This window comes from Pinus tabuliformis, chromosome 1_1 (assembly GCF_031772625.1).
Source record: "Pinus tabuliformis cultivar Carrire ecotype Pingquan chromosome 1_1, CPIR1, whole genome shotgun sequence".
In the NCBI taxonomy this organism is placed as follows: domain Eukaryota; kingdom Viridiplantae; phylum Streptophyta; class Pinopsida; order Pinales; family Pinaceae; genus Pinus; species Pinus tabuliformis.
The window spans coordinates 35,773,330-35,779,743 of record NC_142297.1 but is presented as its reverse complement, the minus strand read 5'-3'; positions in this window follow the sequence as shown (position 1 = coordinate 35,779,743).

Here is a 6,414-nt window from a genome sequence, read left to right as displayed (position 1 = left end):
CTTCATCATGAGGAATGCACATTATAGAGGGTCAGGTTTATTGGTGTGCCAACTTACCTCCACATTAACTTGTCCAAACGGTTGATAGTTTGATGGTCTAATAGCCCAACAATCCAGTGGGGGGCACGGGGCATACATCATGTTAAATCAAGCCTCCCCGCATAACTATCCGCATAGGATTTTTTGATGGTTCGAGTGCCCAATGGTATGGTGAGGTCCATAATGCTTACATCAAGTCAGCATTAGGGTTATACCATCATATTAACACATGTCTCGTCGGATTGGGCCTCTCCACACAATGATTCATTTAACTACTCTAGAGGTTCAATGGTGAGATGGGGTTCATAAGGTATAGTTCCAGTGACCCAGACTCCACCATTGGATCGACGTAACTTTGCAAGTATTAAGTTATAGTTTGAGTGTTGACAGGTCTGGGTCTAATGAACCACCAACATGATAAACCGAGGGCCCAGATATTGGCCTCCCCCTTCTACTTATGTAAGGTATACATGCTCGATCTGACAGACTAGAGGTCCATTCATCGACCTCTAAGGGCAAGACTCCACTATACTTCATGAATGCGTTGCATCGTCCCACTCTGATGTCTGGTGACTGATAGACACGTCGAGTCATGGGGTTTTACAAAACAAAAAGGGGTGATTGCTTTGAACACTAAAACTTTGAGTTTTATGGCCTAAGGGCCTGAGGTCCTGAACTTCAAAATTCAATGTGATAACCAAGAGTGGGTGTCAATAAGTTATAAAACCAAAATACACTAGCTTTTGAAATAAAAAGGGGCAAGGCCACAACAACAAATTGACATAGTTTTTCAATTTTTACATAAGGAGAAAAGGTATCATCCAAAGCAACCTTATTGACCACCTTTAAACTTGTCAAACTTATTCAGAGATCTATGATTTATCAATTAATTAAGCACGATCATATAGGTTTTGATGTCAACATAAAAGGAGTTGCAATCCCTCTATTGAACATTGCAAATCCTCTAAACAAGTTGAACTAATATATTCATGAGCCATTGTTGTAAAAAAGTGAGCATAAACACACAATTTCTCAAATCAAACATGAACATAATATTAGACAACACAATCTAAACATTTTAATCAGACATAAACATAGCATTGAACATATGCAATTGTAATATACTTATCTGTGTGTTTTAAAATGGTTGGCAATTAAATGAGGTACTTCCACTCTCCATCCAACCATAGGGTAGTTACACAACTTTTCTATAGTTAACTACCCTCGAGCTAGATCCAATGTCTAAAGAGATGCTTGCTAATGGAAATTCACACTAAAGAGTAGGTGTCTAGGTGGTTTATCAACTACTCAACAAGCACCACAGTGACCCAAAATTCCCTGTCCAAGTGGTTTATCATCTATAAAGCAAGCACCACAATGACCCATTCTTCCTCTGTGTTCAGTCACAAACATTTTTCCCAAGGTACAGATGGGGTATTGCTTAGTCTCAAGAATTGGAACCAACTATTCAGGGGTTTATTAGTTGTATTTTCATAGCAAGCACCCTAGGGTCTAATGTCCATTATCCAGGTCGTTTATCAACTACTTAACAAGCACCACAGTGACCGAGAATGCCATGTCCAAGTGGTTTATCAACTATACAACAAACACCATAGTTATTCAACCATCTACTGAGCCTCTCACTAACCACATAAGCTTAGACAATATAGTTTAGTGGCCTCATACAATTCACAAGGATTTCACCCAAATTCACAAATTTTTAACTCTTGCATAGGGCTTTGCATAACAACTCAAACTACAGTTTGTCTTTTGCTACCAAGCCCAATATCTCCCATCTACTCCAATGATATGTAGTGAGAGACAAGAGACCATTTCAATCTAGAGAGCCAATGTCAGAATCAATTGATATGTGAGAGAGCCAACCAACCAATCAACAAAATCATGTTTTCTTTAGCTATGCCTTCCTCAAATATTTCCAATGACTCTAATGTCTATCTCTAAGGGGTCATAGGTCCGCCTCCTTAATAATTAAGGGAATGGGCACTGTCCTCCCCCGCCACCTCCAATCACATCTCATCAATTTATTTTAAGCTTGTAGCTCTCCCCCAATTGCATCACTTAATGTACCTGTTAGCCAGTCGTTTGACCAAGATACAAGAAATTAGCTCATTAAATTCTGCATTCAAGTGCAGGGTTAGTTTGTGGCCCTTCAAATAAGCAAGCAAGAACTCCCTCAAACATTGGGATCCATAAGGTCATCCCCTCCTTCATATGGTAATTAAGTTTAATTGTTTAAAATACATTAGATATGCCAATTATGTTCCTATGTCCACACATGCATTACAATCACATCACAGAAATGGGGGTAAATGTGAGGGTTGTTACAAACCCCACCCCCTTAAAGGAACATTGTCCTTGATGTTTTATTAAATCGAAAGCAAAACTAAGGTTTATAATTAATAGCTCTTACATTAGCCTATATATTAAACAAAAATGGGTAAAGGTCTCTCATTTGATCTTCAAATTCCCACGTAACTTTATTGGTTCCAAAGTGCTTCTAATGCACCTTAACTTGCTCTATTACTCAATTCTAGAGCATAGTTTATCTCCGGTCTAGGATGCATAGTGGTTCGGGTTAGAATTCTCCCTCAGATTCCACCTATAACATAGACCAATTAATCACATTATTAGTGTCACATACATACTTTTTAAGTAGAGAAATATAAAATACATCATGTGCTTTCATTATGGGTGGAAAGTCCAGTCTATAAGCTACTAGTCCCACTCTGTCCAAAAACTTAAATGATCCACAAAATCTGGGTGTTAATTTAGCACATAAGCCCACTTTCACTAAGCTCTTCTTTGGTATAATGCAGAGATTCTCTCCCACTTGAAATCCTTATGCATTCTCTGTTGGTCAGCATAATTCTTTTTCCTATCCTGGGTTGCTTTCAACTTTTGTCTGATATTAATCACTTCTTATTCCATTTCTCTTAGCATGTTAGCTCCAAGTACCACCCTATTCACTGGGTCTTCCCAACCAATGGGGGTATTGCATTTTCTACCATATAGTGCGTAGAAAGGACTCATCTTTAGTGACTCTTGGTACCCATTTTCGTATGAAAATTCAACTAATGGTATGAATTATCCCCACTTATTCGGTCGATGCACAACATAAATCCTCAACATGTCCTCTAGGATTATGTTACCCTTTCGGTTTGACCATTTTTCTAAGGATGATAGGATGTACTAAAAGTTGGTTGAGTTCCAAAGAGAGCAAACAATTCTTTCCAAAAATTTGAAGTGAACTTGGCAACCCGATCTAAAATTATCTTCTTATGTATGTCGTGCAATCTGAATATTTCTTTCATAAAATTTTGAGTTATGTCAATGGCTTTGTGTGTGGACTTAACAGTTATAAGGTGAGTTTCCTTTCTTAACTTGTCCACTATCACCATAATGGCATCATGTTTTTTGGATGTCTTCGGAAATCCTGTGATCCTGTGATGAAGTCCATGGATATGAATTCCCATTTCCACTCAAGAATTGGAATTAGTTGTAGCAATCTCGTTGGATGTTTGCATTCTACTTTGACTTGTTGGAATTCTAGGCACCTCGCAATATATTCAGTTATTTCCTTCTTCATTCCTACCTAATAATATAATCTCTTTATGGTTGTTATCATTTTTTGGTAACCATTAGAGAAGTTTTGAGGTCTAAAATGGGCCTCCTAAGGAATATTATAAAATAATAGTGGAAATAATAAAATAAGATTAGATTACGTCATCAAATTTTAGAGGGAAAAAAATAACTATTTTTTCAACTTAGCTCCATACGGTTTTACTCAAATTTCAAGTAAGCGCACTCATTGGATGATAATTTTAATTCCTCATCCATGGAGTACCCATGTTGCATACTTTTGATCTACCCCACTACACGAAAAAAATGAGAAATACATGAAAAAACATGATTGCAATCACATTTTTTCATGCATTTCTCATTTTTTGTGTAGTAGGGTCCATCGAAAGTATGCAACATGGGTACTCGGAGGAAGATTAAATTCTGCATCAAATGAATGCTCACGCTTGAAATTTGAGTAAAATCGTAGGGAGACAAGTTGAAAAAGTTTTTTTTTTTAATCTTTTTATTTTTTACTCCAAAAATGGTGAATCATCCGACATGGTTGACATCATCATCTTGAATCCTATTGGTTCTTATAAAGTTGATTTTGGTTGTACATTTTTGTTTTGAGACCCATTTTAGACCTTAGAATTTCTCTAATGCAAGATGGCCAGTGTAAGGTCTTTTGTGAAACTCATTCATTATGAGCTTCTTCAAGTCAATCACATAGGGTATATACCATTTGTCTTTGAACAACAACATACCATGATCAGTTAGCTTGTAATTATTTCTTATTGTTCCCTTTGGTCCCTGCTATAAGAATTCCTTCACATACTGAAAATTTCCATCATATAGTAATGCCTCTTTCATATTTTATTTGGTGTCAATTTCACAAGTGCTCATGGCTACCAAGTGAGCTACCTGTAGACTTCTACTAAGTGAATTTATTACTCAAATTTCATTTTTCTTATTGTGCTTGATTTCAAAATCAAATTCACTCATTAAATTCAACAATTTTCCTTGTCTAGCATTTAACTTAGGCTAATCAAACAAGTATCTCAGTCCTCTATGACATGATATCAATGTAAACCTTCTCCCATGCAAGTAGTGCCTTCACATATTTAGTGCATACATAATTGCTACTAGCTCCAAGTCATGAGTAACATAGTTCCTCACATGTTGATTTAGTTTTCTTAATTCATAGCAAATTACATGTCTTTCTTATGTCAAGACTCCACCAAATTTTTCCTTGCAGACATTTGTGCAAACTAGGAAATCCTTCTCTAGGTATATTATTCTTAGTATAGGTGCATGTGTGAGAAAGTGCTTGAGCTACTCAAAACTAGTTGTGCACTCTAATGTCCACTGAAATTTCACTCATTTCTTATGTAAGGTTGTGATTGGATGTCCAACCTTTGAAAAAATTTCTATGAATCGTCATTAATATTTGACCAACCCCTCGAAGAATTTGACCTCCATAACATTTCAAGGAGTGGGCCACTCCATTATGGCACTAATCTTTTCTGGGTCCACAACTACTCTTTCCATTGATATGACACATCCCAAATATTGTACTTGTGTTTGGAAGAAATTATATTTACTAAGTTTGGTATAAAATTTGTGTTCCCATATTAGTTGAACATTGCCTTCATGTGCTGTTCATGTTATTCTCTAGTTTTTGAGTAAACCAAAATATCATCAACAAATGTTAGCATGAACTTATCTAGATACTAGGTGAGGACATTGTTCATTAGGCACATCAAAGTGGTTGGGGCATTTGTGAGCCCAAATGGTTCCACCACGAACTCATAGTTCATGTATCCTATCGTGAAAGTTGTCTTGTGAATTTCTTCGTCTTTAATTCTAACTTGATGATAGCTAGACCTTAGATCTATCTTGGAAAACATTGTGGCTCCTCTCAGTCGATCAAACATATTATCGATTCTTGGCAACGGTTATGTATTCTTAATTGTAGATTTATTTAACTACATGTAATCAATGCATAGTCGTAGTGTGCCATCCTTATTATTTACAAATAGTGTTGGGGCTCCCGAAGGTGATACACTAGGCCTAATGTATTATTATTCGAAATTTCCTTCAGCTACAATTTTATTTCTATAAATTCTAGAGTGCTCATGTGATATGGGGTTTTAGAGATTAGCACAAAACCGATAATCAATTCAATGGAAAAATTGATTTCCCTCCTAGGTGGAAATCTTGGCACTTCCTCCAGAAACACTTCGCTGTATTATTTCAGAATGGGGTGATCCTCAATTCTGAGTTTGTTGTCCTATATTACACTAGTTACTTGAATCATATAGGGCACACCCTTTTTAGTTGCATATTTTCACCTGGAGTGCAAAAATTTGCATTATTAAAATAGGCTTTCTTATTCCTTGCAAAAAACATTCTTCTCCTTCATCGCAGAGACATTCTAGCGATTTACCATAACAATCAACTTTGGTTCTATGGATTGCCAACTAATCCATTCCATTTAAGATGTCATATGAACCCAATGGAAAAGTATTATGCACGCTTGTTGTGAACATGTCACTTATTTCCAATGGGCTCATCCATAGTACACACGTCTCTTATTCTCACATTCTTAGCGAGCTTAATACAAAAGCAGATGGCCTCTTAAAGAAAGCCCTTGTCCTTTAGGTTGGATCTATTGGCCTCCATGAGTTTTCCTATGGTGCAAAACTTGAATCAATGAAACCAATCTCTCCTTTCAGGTTGCTTTTTATTATCATTATTTATAATAAAAAATTAGCGATCAGAACAGGAATTAGT